Raw genomic sequence first — 18,611 nt, 5'->3', positions numbered from 1 at the left:
TCCCTGGATGACCCCCATAGGGACTCAAAGTCGGGGTCACCCCAAACCACCAAGGGCTAAGGAAGGCGAGTCAGTAGTCACCCTCGTAAAGTCAGCCTGAAGGATACCTGGTTCCTACCTGGTTCATCTCAGCTACGCCCGGGTTACTCACCCTGCCACCTGAAGTGAGTAAAAACCCTGAAAGACATCCTGCCTGTGTGGTCATTCTGCGACTTGTGGTACTACGCACCTACACAGGGCCCTGGGGCTTGCCTCACTCTCAGGAGGCTACTACATCTAACTGCACACCCCATCAGCCCCAGGCGACCCTCAACCTGCAGTGGCGGTCCCCACTGACCGCAATACTGAGAGTGGCGTCACGATCAAAACAGAAGATTTCCTACCAGTGACGGAGACCCAGCAACGTGGAGTCCCTGAAGGTAATGCACCGACACCGACACTACACCTGCGGGGCTTCACATCTGGCGTCACGAACAGGATAAGGACTAGACCTGTTCAGACAGGTGACCATGTGCCTGGGCGGTCCGCTTGAAAAATTGGAAGCGCCGCCATATTGCCACCATGAAAAGCGCGCTGAAAAACAACAGCAGCCCGCGCTGGGAGAAGTTACCGCCCACGAAGAGGTGTGGCTACCCAGAGATCCCCTGCAGAGTTCTGACCTTGCTGATGAAGAAAGCGGAAGCGTCCAGAGACGGCGGAGCAGAAGAGAAGCCAGCAGCTTGCTAATGAAGATGGCGTCTGAGAGCAGAGATCCAGAGCCAGGCTCCGCTGCCTGGTGGTGCCGGGAGCTTGCTATTTTCTGTGACCAGCTGGAGGCTAGGATTGTGCGACAGCTCAGGGAAGAACGCACGGAGCTCCTGGAGATGGCTGCGGCGGTGCGGACCTACGAGGAGGGAGCCGCGCGGCGCCTGCCAGACCGAGCGGCGACGACACAGACCCCGATGCTGCCACAGATGGGTGAGTCGAGTGATGCCCCGGCCAGCGCAAGTGCCCCGGCCCCTGCTGCCACGCCCGCGGTCCCAGAAGAGGCGCCCGGCGCGGCGACGCTGGACCAGGCCGCAGCCACGCTAGAAGCGGCCCGCCAAATCCAGGCCGCCGCAGCGATGCCCCGCCTGTCCCGCAGGGCTCCGACCACCACGGCAGTGCTCATCCGTGCCGCAGGTGTGACACTGACTCAGGCTGCCACCCTGCTGAGCCCGGTCCGCCAAGACCCCACCGCAGCAGCGACGCTCGTCCGCGCCGCAAGTGAGATGCTGAACCAGGCCGCAGCCCCGCCAGGTGCGGCCCGCCAAGCTCCGATCGCTGCAGCGACGTCCAGCCCAGCCTGCACAGAGCCCCCTGCAACAGCGACACTGATCCAGGCCGCCGCCATGCCAGGCACGGCCCGCCAAGACCAGGCCACCGCCATGCCGGGCGCGGCCCGCCAAGACCAGGCCGCCGCCATGCCAGGCGCGGCCCGCCAAGACCAGGCCGCCGCCATACAGGGCGCGGTCCGCCAAGAAGAGAAGACTACCTCATCATTTTCCCCGGCCTGCAAGGCCAGAGCAGACACCGCTCCCCAGTCAGAAGAGGTCCCTGCCGGAAAGCCCACGCTGGGGGAGGACCCCGAATACTGGCGGCTGAAGGCTGACATGGAGGCCAAGTTTCCACAATGGTTGGTGGACCGGTACATGCTCCCTCCGCATACTCCCAAGAGAATTCCAGCAACCCCTGCAGCCGCGCCAGAGAGTCCACCGCCCAGACCAGCTGAAGAGAGCCCATCCCCAGCACTGCCACCAAAGGAGTGCAGCGAAGAACTAAGGGGGAGAGGAGGCCAGGAAGCTGAGGAGCTGACTCCGACGCCAACCGTAGCAGACCCCTACCCAGAGCCGGAGATGCTGCCCTATTCCCGCTGGGAGGAGGAAGACTTGACACCGTCAGCAGATGAAGATCTGCCCCAAAGCCTCACCTGGGAGCTTGTAAGCTGCACCTCGCAGAACCCAGCCCGCAAGACACGGCGCAGCAGATCAAAACGTCCTCCAACACCACAGTCTCCAGAGCAGAGGGAGGTCACAGCCAGAGACCTGCAGGAAAAAAGGTGCCTAAGAAGGTCCGAAGCCCAGGCTAGAGGACCCCTGTTACGGTTGCTGCGAGCACTGGAGACTATGTCCAGATTTCTTGCTACTGCACATGTGCGAGCGCTGGAGACTAAGTCCAGATTTCTTGCTACTGCACATGTGCGAGCGCTGGAGACTAAGTCCAGATTTCTTGCTACTGCACATGTGCGAGCGCTGGAGACTAAGTCCAGATTTCTTGCTACTGCACATGTGCGAGCGCCGGAGACTAAGTCCAATCTTGGAGCCATTGCACATGTGCGGGTGACATCATCGCTGACACGAGGTCACATGTCTCTGACACCTTCTATGCCGATTGGTCGCTGGTCATGTGCTTGTGACGTCTTGCTCGGTGATAGGCCAGCATGACGTCACTCCTGTCGTTCTGGCAGCGGATTGGCTCTGGTGTCCTCCATCTTGGATGAGGCACAGAGTCTATATAAGACCCTGACACACGCCGCATGGTGCTCAGTCCTCTTGGTTCATGCATATGAGTAGACGCTCTGTGCGCGTTCCTCTAGGCATTCCTCTGTCTATGCTAGGTGAGCGCTACCGGCAGGGTAGCGTTCTTATACCTTACAGCTTCGGCTGCTGTCCGTATCCTTACCTCTTAGGGGAGCGGACATAGGCAGGTGCCTGAGGCACATGGTCTGGCTGGGCCTTGTGATTCTACTCGTAGGTGGACGTTGCCGCTAGGGTAACGTTCCTTATACTGCGTCTGGCAGTTGTTCGTATCCTCGCACACTAGGGGAGCGAACAGAGGTAGGAGCTTTGTGCGGCTTACGCTGCTGTTCGTCTCTTTTGCACCACTAGAAGAGCGGACCTAGGCAGGTGCCATATCTAGTGGTTCGTGTCCTCGCACACTAGTGGAGCGAACGCAGGTAGGAGCTTTGTGCGGCTTATGCTGCTGTTCGTCTCTTTTGCACCACTAGAAGAGCGGACCTAGGCAGGTGCCATATCTAGTGGTTCGTGTCCTCGCACACTAGTGGAGCGAACGCAGGTAGGAGCTTTGTGCGGCTTACGCTGCTGTTCGTCTCTTTTGCACCACTAGAAGAGCGGACCTAGGTAGGTGCCATTTCGCACACATTGCCTTTGTCTCTGTGATTATTAACAGAGATCATTCCACACACCCTCCAAGTAAGGGAGGAATTGCTTTACTTACTTATTATATTTACTTACTTATTATATCCTTCTGTGAGTTAACAGAGGTATTGCACTCTGCCATAGTCTGCAGCAGAGTCTTTGCACGGTGGACCCTGACTGTCTGATACTCCTTTAGGTTATCAGACAGCCCCCCGTAACATTAGGACTGAGCCAAGGGTCTGGCAGTTATGGCAGAATATCAGCAGTTACACCGTTACATACAAGTACTTGAGTCACGGCTCAAGAGTATAGAGGATAAACCTCAGACCATGGTGACATCTGCACATGATCCTCGACTTGCTCTGCCAAACAGATATTCTGGCGATGCCAGATCATGTCGTGGTTTCATTAGTCAGTGTCAGATACACCTAGAGGTCAACTCTTCTCGCTTCTCTACGGAGAGGTCCAGAGTAGGCTTTATCATCTCCTTACTTCAGGACAAAGCCTTAGAATGGGCGACTCCCCTATGGGAGCGCTCTGATGTGGTTACTCTGAGACATCAAGACTTTCTTGATGCTCTTAAGGCGGTATTCATGGGTCCGCAGGTTACCCATGATGCGGCCCTGAGACTGTTAGATCTATCTCAGGGTTCGTTATCCACTAGTTCTTATGCCATTGCTTTTAGAACTCTGGTGGCAGAACTAGATTGGCCAGAGAAGGTGTTGATTCCTATCTTCTGGAGAGGGTTGGCAGGCTATGTCAAGGATGCCCTTGCTACTCGTGAGGTCCCTGCTTCTCTGGAGGACTTGATCACAGTAGCAACGAGGATCGATGTACGCCATAAGGAACGTAGACTCGAGGTCTCTTCCTCACGCCCTAAGCATCGGGCTATTCCAGTTGTTGAGGGTCCACTACCATCTTCCTCAGCATCTGAAACATCTCCCACTCCTATGGAGTTAGGTCATACGTTCTCCAGACTACGCAAGTCTGGTCCTCCTATATGTTACGTATGTCGTCAGGCTGGGCACTATGCCAACAAGTGTCCTAGTCGTCAGGGAAACTCCCTGGCCTAGTAACCATTAGAGGGGGGTTACTAGAGACGTCTTCTGCACCCTCTAAGTGTTGTATCCCAGGTCAGCTCTCGTTATCTGAGAATACATGGCCTATTATGGCTTTTGTGGATTCCGGAGCTGACGGGATTTTTGTGTCCTCAGGATTTGTCAAGGGACACAATATTCCCTCTATCATGTTAGAGGCGCCTATTCCTGTCCGTGTTGTTAATGGAACTATGTTGTCTGACTCCATTACATTGAGGACAGTTCCCTTGCGCCTTTCCCTGTCTCAGGGTCACATAGAGGAGATTTCTTTTCTTGTTTTGCCTGAGGGTATAGACGACGTCCTTCTGGGTCTTCCATGGCTTCGGACTCATGCTCCTCACATTGACTGGGAGTCTGACAGCATTATTAGTTGGGGTTCGAAATGTCAGTCCCGATGTCTTCCCTTACCACCTAAGGTCGTTGCGGTTGCATCAACTGATCTCTCTCCCATACCTACACCCTATTTGGATTTCGCTGACGTGTTCTCCAAACAGGGTGCTGAGGTTCTTCCACCCCATAGGCCGTATGATTGTGCCATAGACCTTATCCCAGGTTCGGTTCCACCTAAAGGCAGGGTTTACCCCCTGTCGATACCTGAGTCGGAGGCCATGTCGACCTATATAAGAGAGAGTTTAGAGAAGGGGTTCATTCGTAAGTCTGTCTCTCCCGCGGGAGCTGGGTTTTTCTTTGTTCGGAAGAAAGAGGGTGATTTGCGTCCCTGCATAGATTACAGGGGTCTCAACGCAATCACAATAAAGAACAAATACCCATTACCTTTAATTTCGGAGCTCTTTGACAGACTGAGAGGAGCTCAAGTTTTTACGAAGTTGGATCTGCGGGGTGCATATAACTTGGTACGAATTCGAAAGGGTGACGAATGGAAGACCGCTTTTAACACCCGAGACGGTCACTATGAATACCTCGTCATGCCTTTTGGGTTATGTAATGCACCCGCAGTATTTCAGGACTTCGTAAACGATGTGTTCAGGGATTTACTGTTATCCTCAGTAGTGGTGTATCTAGACGACATCCTGATTTTTTCTCCTGATCTGGAGACTCATCGTCAGGATGTCGTTCGTGTCCTTTCCCGTTTAAGGGAGCACTCATTGTTTGCTAAACTCGAGAAATGTGTATTCGAGCAGTCCTCATTGCCTTTTTTGGGTTACATTATCTCACAAGAGGGTCTGGCTATGGATCCTGCGAAGCTCTCTGCTGTCCTGCAATGGTCCGAACCTCATTCCTTGAAGGCGGTGCAACGCTTCTTAGGATTCATAAATTATTACAGGCAGTTCATACCCCATTTTTCTACTTTGGTGGCCCCTTTGGTGGCCTTGACTAAGAAAGGTGCTAATCCCAAAGCCTGGTCTACTGAGACATCTCAGGCTTTTGAGGCAGTAAAAAGACACTTTTCAACTGCTCCCGTTCTTCAAAGACCCGATGAGAATAAGCCCTTCCTCTTAGAGGTTGATGCCTCTTCAGTGGGTGCTGGTGCGGTCTTGTATCAAAAGAATGGTGCAGGTAGAAAAAGGCCGTGTTTCTTCTTTGCTAAAACCTTTTCACCGGCAGAGAGAAACTATACCATTGGGGATAGGGAACTGCTCGCCTTGAGATTAGCCTTGGAGGAGTGGCGTCACTTGCTGGAAGGAGCGAAACATCCTTTCCAGGTCTATACAGACCATAAGAATCTGACGTACTTACAAACCGCTCAGCGTCTGAATCCTCGCCAAGCCCGCTGGTCCTTGTTTTTCTCCCGCTTTCACTTCTCCATCAACTATCTGTCTGGGAGTAAGAATAACAAGGCAGACGCCCTGTCTCGCTCTATGCTTTCTACCCAGGAAGAGATTGACGAACCTCGTCTTATCCTTCCCTCCAGGGTTTTTCATACGCTCTCCCCTGTGACGTTAGACCAAATCCCACCGGGCAAGACCTTTGTTCCGCCTGATCGACAGAATGATATACTGTCATGGGCCCACACCTCAAAGGTGGGTGGGCATTTTGGTATTAGGCGGACACGAGAGTTACTGGAGAGGTGGTATTGGTGGCCACACTTAGCCAGCCACGTCAAGAGATATGTCGGTTCCTGCTACTCGTGTGCTCGCAACCGTCCATTACGGCAGAGACCGGCTGGGCTCTTGCATCCTTTACCAGTGCCAGATAGACCATGGGAGGTGGTAGGCATGGACTTTGTGGGTGATCTTCCATGTTCACAGGGACATAGATTTGTGTGGGTCATTACGGACCATTTCTCCCGGATGGTTCATCTCGTACCGTTATCGAGAATCCCATCTTCCAGGGTACTAGCCAAACTATTCCTCAAGCATGTCTTTAGGCTTCACGGGATGCCAGATCGTATCATTTGTGATAGAGGCCCGCAATTTACTTCCCGTTTCTGGCGAGATCTTTGTAGCCTTCTGCAAATTGAGTTGAATCTCTCTTCGGCATACCATCCGGAGACTAATGGTTTGGTTGAACGTACCAATCAATCTATGATTATATACCTTCGACACTTTGTTGCTGAGAACCACGATAACTGGTCCTCCCTCCTACCCTGGGCAGAATTTGCCCTTAACAATTCGCTGGCTGAGGCCACTGGGCACACACCGTTCGTACTCAATAATGGGCAACACCCTAGGGTACCGGTACCGTTTCCCGCTGCTGCACCTCCTCCTCTTGTGGCCGACTGGGCAACTAATGCCAGAGAGGTTTGGGATCGGACTCAAGAGTCGATCCAAGCAGCTAAGGACCGTATGAAGACGGTGTCCGATCGGTTTCGTCGCCCGGCTCCTGTCTTTTCTCCAGGGGACTTTGTGTGGCTCTCTGCAAAACACGTGAGACTTAGAGTGAGCTCTGTCAAATTTGCTCCTCGCTTCCTGGGTCCTTATGAGGTTCTTCGACAGGTAAATCCTGTAGTCTATCAATTGAAGTTACCTGTCCATCTTAGGATTCATGACAAATTCCATGTCTCACTGCTAAAGCCGGCTATTTTACCTCACGCTCGTGAAGTGCACTCTCCTGCCTCTGATTCCTCTCGCTCTAGCTATGAGGTACGAGCCATAGTTGGTTCTAAGATGGTTAGAGGGCGCAGGTTCTTCTTGATAGATTGGGAGGGCTATGGCCCGGAACATCGCTCTTGGGAGCCTGAGGAGGCTGTCCATGCTCCCGACTTAGTTGCCGATTACCTGCGTCGCCGGGAGGGGGGCCCTTGAGGGGGAGGTACTGTTACGGTTGCTGCGAGCACTGGAGACTATGTCCAGATTTCTTGCTACTGCACATGTGCGAGCGCTGGAGACTAAGTCCAGATTTCTTGCTACTGCACATGTGCGAGCGCTGGAGACTAAGTCCAGATTTCTTGCTACTGCACATGTGCGAGCGCTGGAGACTAAGTCCAGATTTCTTGCTACTGCACATGTGCGAGCGCCGGAGACTAAGTCCAATCTTGGAGCCATTGCACATGTGCGGGTGACATCATCGCTGACACGAGGTCACATGTCTCTGACACCTTCTATGCCGATTGGTCGCTGGTCATGTGCTTGTGACGTCTTGCTCGGTGATAGGCCAGCATGACGTCACTCCTGTCGTTCTGGCAGCGGATTGGCTCTGGTGTCCTCCATCTTGGATGAGGCACAGAGTCTATATAAGACCCTGACACACGCCGCATGGTGCTCAGTCCTCTTGGTTCATGCATATGAGTAGACGCTCTGTGCGCGTTCCTCTAGGCATTCCTCTGTCTATGCTAGGTGAGCGCTACCGGCAGGGTAGCGTTCTTATACCTTACAGCTTCGGCTGCTGTCCGTATCCTTACCTCTTAGGGGAGCGGACATAGGCAGGTGCCTGAGGCACATGGTCTGGCTGGGCCTTGTGATTCTACTCGTAGGTGGACGTTGCCGCTAGGGTAACGTTCCTTATACTGCGTCTGGCAGTTGTTCGTATCCTCGCACACTAGGGGAGCGAACAGAGGTAGGAGCTTTGTGCGGCTTACGCTGCTGTTCGTCTCTTTTGCACCACTAGAAGAGCGGACCTAGGCAGGTGCCATATCTAGTGGTTCGTGTCCTCGCACACTAGTGGAGCGAACGCAGGTAGGAGCTTTGTGCGGCTTATGCTGCTGTTCGTCTCTTTTGCACCACTAGAAGAGCGGACCTAGGTAGGTGCCATTTCGCACACATTGCCTTTGTCTCTGTGATTATTAACAGAGATCATTCCACACACCCTCCAAGTAAGGGAGGAATTGCTTTACTTACTTATTATATTTACTTACTTATTATATCCTTCTGTGAGTTAACAGAGGTATTGCACTCTGCCATAGTCTGCAGCAAAGTCTTTGCACGGTGGACCCTGACTGTCTGATACTCCTTTCAGTTATTATCAGACAGCCCCCCGTAACAACCCCTTTACAGAGGGATAGTAGAGGACTTCAACCTGAAAAGCGGATACGGCTTCATTGTCGTGAAAGGAATAAAAGAGGGCATATTCGTAAATCGGAGAGATGTTCAAGCCCACCTGCCCAGAGGACATTCAGGCAGAAATCTGAAAATTGGGGACTTAGTACAGTTCACCTTACATCAAGGAGAAAGGGGCTACTATGCCTTAGACGTAGCACCATGTCCCAGACAAGAAAGACAAGAAAGACAAGAAAGACAAGAAAGACAAGACAGACAAGAAAGACAAGAAAGACAAGACAGAGATGAAGAACCAAATGTAGAAACAGATGAAGACCAAGAAAGGAAAGATAAAGAACCTACGGATGAAACAACCACAGACAAAGATCCTACAGATGAAACAACCACGGACGACGACGGAGAGCAAGAAAGTCACAGGTGCCAGTGCCCAACGTGCCCACGCCCTAGTGCACAAGAGGAGTAAAGTAAAGGAAAGTAAGAAGTTACTGTTTTGACCAGTTTTGACAAGTTTTGTTTGCAACGTTTAAGAAATGCGCCCACAAAAACTATTGTGAGAAATAAACTTTAAGGCTATGAACTTGCTATAGCCACAAACTCTCGCAGTGTAAAAAGTTACACCAGTGGCACCACCACCAGGGCCAGCCTGTTTAGGGGCTTGGCTCGTCTGCAACCAGGGGGGCCCGTCCGTAGAAAAGGGCCTTGGCTCACCTGCGACCAGAGAGCACGCCTGTTTATGGGGCCTTGGCTCACCACCACAAAGAGGGTACCTGGTCAGCACCAACTGTGGAGGCCGCCTCTGAATCCTGCCAGAAGAGGCTGACGGCGCGGATCCACCAGGCCAGGTATACCCTGAAACCACCAGCCCATGAAAGCCGCTTCTACATCCTGCCAGAAGTGGCTGAAGCCGCGGCCAACGGGAGAGGAAGATTGGAGGAAAGGTCTGGAGAAACGGATGGCCCAGACCTGGTTACCAACAGGACCGGTGACCTGCCTCCTGAGAGGGTTTTGGGTGGGTTAACGGACTTGTGGGTGGAGGGTGGTGATGTCTGATATCTGGTGGTTTTAAAAATGTTTTATATGTTTTAATGTTTTATGCATTTTAAAATGTTGTCTTGCAGCCCGAGGACGTGCTGGTGATAACTAAGGGGGAATGTGGCGCCCCTGACCTGGTCAGGCACCACTGAGTACTGCACCCATGCTGGGGACAGTACAATACAGGTAATCCAGAAGGCTGACTGGGGTGTGGAACACAGGCGCATAGTGATCAGGCCTCACACATGTACCCATGAGAGGACCCCTGGGGATCCCAGGAGGGGGCAAGCCTTCACCTTCACTGGAATAGTGGAGGGGGTAGAGCCTCCATCTCCTCTCAAGGGGTGTGGTAAGAGAGTCTGGTTGCTAGGTGGCGTAGGCAAGAACAGGAGAGGAGGAGCAGTGAGTCAGTTAGAGCAGAACTCCATAGGGCTCAGTGAGGAGCAGACCTGTGGGGCTGTTGCTGTCTAACAGCGCCCGCGCAGTGGCTACTGACGGGGGAGAACGGTCAACTAGGAGTGCTGCCTGAAAGCCAGCTTCAGCTAGAGAGTGCACGGAGTGGGAAGTAAGGAGACTGCTAGAGAGCACCAGGCCCAACCGGGCGGCAGATCCCGAAGCGGGGATAGATTCAACTTTCTTCTGCTAAACCTGCCGGTGTGGGGCTCTTAAAGCCCACACCACAACACTACAAAAGCCGCAGCCACGTAACCGCAAGTTAGGGCCCATAGGTCATAGGAGGCAAGAGGCTGGAGTGGCCTGGTCCGGGGAACAAGCAAACGGCAACCAAGAAGGGGAGAGAGGCTTGGAGCATCTTCCCTGGGTGACCCCCATAGGGACTCAAAGTCGGGGTCACCCCAAACCACCAAGGGCTAAGGAAGGCGAGTCAGTAGTCACCCTCGTAAAGTCAGCCTGAAGGATACCTGGTTCCTACCTGGTTCATCTCAGCTACGCCCGGGTTACTCACCCTGCCACCTGAAGTGAGTAAAAACCCTGAAAGACATCCTGCCTGTGTGGTCATTCTGCGACTTGTGGTACTACGCACCTACACAGGGCCCTGGGGCTTGCCTCACTCTCAGGAGGCTACTACATCTAACTGCACACCCCATCAGCCCCAGGCGACCCTCAACCTGCAGTGGCGGTCCCCACTGACCGCAATACTGAGAGTGGCGTCACGATCAAAACAGAAGATTTCCTACCAGTGACGGAGACCCAGCAACGTGGAGTCCCTGAAGGTAATGCACCGACACCGACACTACACCTGCGGGGCTTCACAGATTCACAGCCACACGGCTCAGTTCTACTGTATAATATATTTCCTATTCCCATGTCAGTGCTGGATTCACAGCCTCACGGCTCAGTTCTACTGTATAATATATTTTCAATTCCCATGTCAGTGCAGGATTCACAGCCACATGGCTCAGTTCTACTGTATAATATCTTTCCTATTCCCATGTCAGTGCAGGATTCACAGTCACACGGCTCAGTTCTACTGTATAATATATTTCCTATTCCCATGTCAGTGCTGGATTCACAGCCACACGGCTCAGTTCTACTGTACAATGTCTTTCCTATTCCCATGTCAGTGCAGGATTCACAGTCACACGGCTCAGTTCTACTGTATAATATATTTCCTATTCCCTTGTCAGTGCTGGATTCACAGCCACACGGCTCAGTTCTACTGTACAATGTCTTTCCTATTCCCATGTCAGTGCTGGATTCACAGCCACACGGCTCAGTTCTACTGTACAATGTCTTTCCTATTCCCATGTCAGTGCAGGATTCACGGCCACATGGCTCAGGGCTACTGTACAATGTCTTTCCTATTCCCATGTCAGTGCAGGATTCACGGCCACATGGCTCAGGGCTGCTGTATAATGTCCTTCTTGCTGTTACAACTTTTGAGCATTTTCTAAGAAACATTTTCCTGATATAAGCAATGATTCATTATTACTAAAGTGACCTTTGATGAAGCTTTGCTAATATTGAGACATAAGAGCAGTATCATGCCTGTGTGTGCTGTGCACAGGAGACATCATAGCAGCTCGTCTGCACGCACCAGCTCAGAGACAACTGATGATTAGATACATAGACTGCAGAGGGAAGAAATCAAGACAACTGCAGAATGCCAGTGATACAATGTTCAGGAATACTGTTACATCTCCTGTACACCCACACGACAGCCTATACTAAACATTTACCTAAAACTCTACGTTCTTTAACATTCTACCAAAATATACACATTTGCCACATGCATGTAATGTCCGTATCATCTTGTGAGTCTACACTAATAGAAATCAATCTCAGAAAATGAAATCAGATACTTCATGTTTCTCATTGCAGACGCACCAAATGTAAATGTATCAACTAATGCAATTCTTATGTAACATATCATGATATCACCACAAGTAACGCCATGATCCACACTCAGCTCTGCTACATCGGTGCATCACCCCATAAATCTTCTTGCACTTTGTGTCCTTGAAATAAAACATGGATCATGGATTTATTGCAGAATGAATACCCTGTGAAAGGCAATGTGAAAATCATTAGTCATTCATGATCAATAATTGAACGGATCAATGCTGGACAATAAGTGTCAGTCCATGAAGATGGATACAATACGGCCGACCTTCAATACAATCACTGCCAGCAAATGTGAAGAGCAAAAGGGGAAATTCACTGCAGCCTAGAGGTGCCAAGGAATGACCTTTACTCTCATAGATGGCATACATGGCGCATGATGTCTGGGGGCTATTTTGTGCTATGGCCCAGTTGCTCTCATAATAATAGATGCATTTTTTTCCTTTAAATCATTTTATATTCTAATTTTATGTAATTATGTAATGTAACTTACAATCAGATGCAGTGTTGCTCACAGCGCATGCATGCTACAAATATTGCGCATGCGCGGCACAAACATTGTGCATGCCCGGCACAAACATTGTGCATGCGCAGCACAAAAACTGTACATGCGCGGCACAAACATTGTGCATGCGCGGCACAAACACTGTACATGCACGGCACAAACATTGTGCATGCGCAGCACAAACATTGTGCATGCGCGCCACAAACATTGTGCATGCGCGGCACAAACAGTGTGCATGCGCTGTGAAAATGAGCAATTCAGCCTTCTGTGTAGGTAACATCACCTAGGACAACATAACTGATAGGGGGAAATCAAAGCAGAAATAAATCATGTGCAGGACATATGTGACGTGATTGTGTCATCTCCGGAAGAGGAGCCTGAGTGTCATGTGATCCATCCAATGAATGGAGAAACTGGAGGAAAGGATTAATAAAATATATTATAAAAATATACAACATTAGAATACAGAGTCATTAAAAGAAAACCCAAACATTATAGTCCAGGAATGCCCCGTTACGTTCTGGCTAATCCACATTAATAGATTGTAAAGGTAACATATAACTGCAGGTAAGCCCATTGCCACGCAGGTATGAGGAAGTACTATGTGAACAGCGACAGAGAGGGGAAACCCTGTGTCTAGGGAAGGGGGTGATTTTAACCCCTGACCAAACCTTCCGCTGGCCCATGGCTCCCCTGACGTGCCAATCCACTGGCCCCTGGCTCCCCTGGTGTCCCAAGATAGATTTTGCACTTATGCACCGAGCAGGACGCCTGGCCCTGGCTGACCCTGAACTGGGTCCTATTTATGAAATGGATGGTATGAGTGCTTAGTCAACTTCACTAAGCTCTAAAGAAGACACAGGGAGCACAGACAGGGGGAAGTGAATGAATAACTGATCTCCAAGAAGACTCAGAGACAGGAACAGCAACAAACAACAATGTTTCTTCAGATTAATTCAAGCTGACAACTTGTATCCAAGGCCTGTATAGGAATAGAACTCTATCACCAGCAAACACCAAGGAGAAATGTGGGTATTAAGGACATAAGTGGGAGTGATGATAATTAACAGCTGAGCAGTGAGGATATTTGCAGGGTCCTAAAAGGAAAAGGATTAAACCCAAGCAGAGAAGATACATAGGATTCCATTTACATCCCAGCAGGAAGAATAGAAGGTCAGGGAGCAGTTTGTGAAGCCAAAGGCTGCGACCTTGTACAGCCGGACACCACAGGACTGTCTGTCATCCATCACATACATCCAAGATGGGTAATTCACACTGCAAATCCTTCTCTAAAGAGTTTTTTTTACCACAAAATTGCAATCCATACAACATAAATTGTCGAGCTGAAAGATACTCTTACAATTACAATTTATAACATTGTTTTATATTTCTTCAGTAAATAAATAATAGAATTAAGCAATTTAGTATCAATTATTTTGCTACTTTATCCTTACAAGAGCTTACACCGTCCTGCAGTCATGTATGACTCTGCGCTCTGTGTCTCCTCTTTTGTAATCTACAGACATCAAACGAGTGTCAAAATACCAAAGAGCGTTCACAGTTCTGTTTCCAGCTCCTTTACAGATCTATATGTCTCCATGGTTACAGACTACAAACAAACCCTGTGTAGTCAGACCTGCAGCCCTGTGTCCCTCTTTTGCTCTCAGAAGAGGAGGAGACATTGGAAAAAAGTAACATATGACTGTAGGACCAGACTACTCATTGATTGTTTGTAGTCTGTAACCATGGCGACACATAGGTCTGCAAAATTACTGTAAACAAATATCCATAAAACTTGATCAGCACTAACTGAAACACTTCTTCATGACTTATTGTAGATGTATGCAGTCCATATAAATATTGATTGCACATCATTAAAATATTATTATATTATAAATTATTATTATTATTATTATTATTATTATTATTAGTAGTAGTAGTAGTAGTAGTATTAGTAGTATTATAAATTATATTATTATAAATTCTTAATTATAATATTAATTATTAATATTATTATAAATATTGATTGCACATCCTTTGTCTATACTCGACAATACACTGCATATTGTGCTTACAAAAATTTCTATCAATATCGGTAAATAAAAAAATTGTGAATTAATTTTTTTTGCACTTCTCATGCTGAACTTTTTCCGTAATATGATTTATGATTTATTTTCCAGTCTCCGGCCCCTGAACTGATTCCAGGCTTTACCGCCACTCAGACAGCGCCAGTTAATAAGGACCTCTTCGCCGGCATGCAGGTTTTTTTTTTTTACCAATGAAGGGAAAAGACATAGCAAAAAAATAAAATAATAAGAAAAAATGAAGGTTGATCGGGAAGACGTGAGCTTATAAATGCAGGTTATCCCCAGTTTCTTCTTTGACAGCAAATGACAACTAGGGGGAAAAGATCAAAGGCTTTAGGAAGTTTTACAAGAAGTGCAGCGAGTCTGCAATCACCGAACCTTTCTGATATTTAATTGAAAAAAAAGAACAAAGTATTTTCCATTTCATAAGTTGATGTGACCTTAACTGTCTTATATGTGCCTGCAGCACGCCGGAAGGAAACATCACTAACAAGCTCGAGAGCTGCTCAACCTCTCGCTCATCCCCAGTCCTCGTCTAGCGCTACTTTTAAGACAGCACTTAAAGTGGCAGCTGACGCTTCTCTGCACATTCTTCCTTCTCCCGATGAGTCTGAAGGGGCTGATGATTTCTTAGGTAACGTAACAGTAGGAGCAAACCCTGCATATTGACGATAGGTTCATTATGTGCCACCAAAGCATTCTGCAGCTATTAACAAAAGGACATATGTGACAAATGCAAGATGAGAAATCCTAAAATAAAGAGCAAATAAAGTGTCACGATTCCTATGTGCAGAACATTCTGTATTGTTCTGCCATGCTCTCCTGTATGTGTTGCCTATGGTGCGGAGCGTTTTGCAGAATGAATGCTCTACTGGTTGTTTCACGCTGGTCCTCGGAGGTGCTCTCGTTCCCGGTGATTGCTCTGGTTAATTAGGGAGTGTGTTAGCTCAGGACCCCGCCAGTCATATTTCCTGGTTACAGTTGTGCTGTTGGCTCCCGTGGTGCTCAGTGTTGAGATCTTGGTCTCTCGACTCCTGTTTCTGTTGTGACTTCCCGGATTCTGACCTCAGACTTCCTCCTGTCCATGTTCCCAACTACTCCCTGTATTTTGGTACATACTCTCCTGGAACACTGACCTTTGGCTTGTATATTGACCTCGTCTCTGTCTGCCCCCCGTCTACTGTCGTGCCCTCCTGGGTTATTATCTCAGCCTGTCTGACTACCTCTCCATTTACTGCATACAAGTAGTATCTAGCTCCACCTTGTGACAGTCATCACATAAAGAAGCTGAAAGAGAGGGGTCCCTGCCCATTACCACTTCTTCTTATCAGAGAGGAACGTCCAGTAGACATCTTATGGTATTAACATAGGATCGTGTTAGAGACAACAGAATTTGCCGAAACTTAAATTTGGCGGATTAGATGGAATTCGGTCAGGAAATTTGATACACATATAATGAGTTTGATGCAAATTGATTAAAGAAGAAAGAACAAAGGAAAAAACCTTTTGTCCTCACTTTTCCTCAGCCCTCCTGATAACTTTCCAACCAAGATCAACTTTCCAACGTCTTCTCCCCTCTATTTTTTTGCCTTTTATTTTCCTCTTCATTCTTTTTGTGGGTTTCTGGCATTGCTCTTCCTCACTATGCCCCAAGCCGTCACGTTAGACATTTTTGGACACTAATGACTTGCATTGTGTCCCGTGTGACTATATGTGGCCTTTGAAAGAACGGAGGGATGGAAAAAGGAGGCGGTAGAAGACAGAGAAGCTGATGGGAGGATTGATGATGGTGGAAGAGGGTGGAGGAAAGGTGATTATAGGAGACAGAGAATCTGACCAGAGGACTGACTAAGGCGGAAGAGGGTGAAGGAAAGGTGATTATAGAAGACAGAGAGGCTGATCGGAAGACCAACGATGGCGGAAGAGGGTGGAGGAAAGGTGATTATAGGAGACAGAGAATCTGACCAGAGGACTGACTAAGGCGGAAGAGGGTGGAGGAAAGGTGATTATAGGAGACAGAGAATCTGACCAGAGGACTGACTAAGGCGGAAGAGGGTGAAGGAAAGGTGATTATAGAAGACAGAGAGGCTGATCGGAAGACCAACGATGGTGGAAGAGGGTGGAGGAAAGATGATTATAGAAGACAGAGAGGCTGATCGGAAGACCAACGATGGAGGAAGAGGGTGGAGGAAAGGTGAGTATAGAAGACAGAGAAGCTGATCGGAGGACCAACGATGGTGGAAGAGGGTGGAGGAAAGGTGATTATAGGAGACAGAGAATCTGACCAGAGGACTGACTAAGGCGGAAGAGGGTGGAGGAAAGGTGATTATAGGAGACAGAGAATCTGACCAGAGGACTGACTAAGGCGGAAGAGGGTGAAGGAAAGGTGATTATAGAAGACAGAGAGGCTGATCGGAAGACCAACGATGGCGGAAGAGGGTGGAGGAAAGGTGATTATAGGAGACAGAGAATCTGACCAGAGGACTGACTAAGGCGGAAGAGGGTGGAGGAAAGGTGAGTATAGAAGACAGAGAAGCTGATCGGAGGACCAACGATGGCGGAAGAGGGTGGGAAATTAAAACAAAGAAAGAATGCAGACATACAATAGATAATTGATAATAGATAGATAATAGATAGATAGATAATAGATAAATAATAGATAGATTGATAGATAGGTAGATAATAAATAGATAAATAGATAGAGAGATAGATAGATGATAGATAGAGGGATAGATAGATATATAGATAGAGGGATAGATAGACATATAGATAATAGATATATAGATAGATAGATAGATAATAGATGGATAGATATAGATAGATAATAGATAGATAGATAGATAGATAGAGGGATAGATAGATCAATGGATAGATAGATAGAGGGATAGATAGAGGGATAGATAGAGGGATAGATAGATAGAGGGATAGATAGATAGAGGGATAGATAGAGGGATAGATAGATAGATAGATAGATAGATAGATAGATAGATAGATGGATCCAGAGTTATTGGTGAGTTATTTTTCCTTCTAGCCCTGCTGTCTCCTTGTCTATCTGAGGATCTGGGTTTGCGCTGTGGCTTCACTCGCTGTTGGCAGCCAATGTCCATCTGTGCAGAAACATATTTAACCACTGACCACATTAATCATGTAACTTTGCTTTTTATTTATATTTAACTTCCAGGCAATTTGCTCATCAGATCACTAAGCACAATATGAAGGCTTTCCGCATTCATGAGCAGGAGGCAATGTCTTCTGATAAGACGTATGTCTGGAATCTTCCTCCCGTAATGCTGCACTATACGTCCTCTAGATGTTCTGAGGATAAGAGACAGTTCACAATTAATGTGAACGTCTAATAAATTGAGAAATAAAAAACAAAAAACATTGCTGCCAGTTGACATTACACAGCTAACATCAACCCCCAATAATATTACCCGGATTGCCACCGCACCAGGGTAATCAGGATGAGCTGGGCATAGCGCCAGAATTGGAGTATCAAATAAATGCACCAATTCTGCGGCAGAGGCGAGCTGCTATTTTTAGGCTTTTGAGAGCCAAAAACCATGGACCTTCCCAGCCTTATAATACCAACCCCCAGCTGTCTGCTTTTCCTTGGCTGGTTATCAAAAATGGGGGTCCCACATGTCATTTTTTTTTTTTACTTATTAATTAATTTATTTATTTAGTTCCCAGCAGTGACCTGGAAGTCAGAGATTCAGGAATTTTCCCCATGCTGTTTCCATCCCCTTCAGCAATTTTCCTGCCAGGCAGCCTTTTTGGGAAGGTCTTCCGGAAAAATGCTTGCGATTCCCATTGACTTCAATTGTACTCGTTCCTCCAGTTGAGCCCGTCTGAGCGTTCACCTGCACCATTCGAGTAACGAGCCCCCCAGCAGTTTAGTTCTCGCTCATCACTACTAACATCTTAGATACTTTTGTAGAAAGTTTATTTTGCCT

The sequence above is a fragment of the Anomaloglossus baeobatrachus genome, chromosome 9, assembly GCF_048569485.1.
Source record: "Anomaloglossus baeobatrachus isolate aAnoBae1 chromosome 9, aAnoBae1.hap1, whole genome shotgun sequence".
NCBI lineage: Eukaryota > Metazoa > Chordata > Amphibia > Anura > Aromobatidae > Anomaloglossus > Anomaloglossus baeobatrachus.
Note: the sequence above shows the minus strand (reverse complement) of the source record.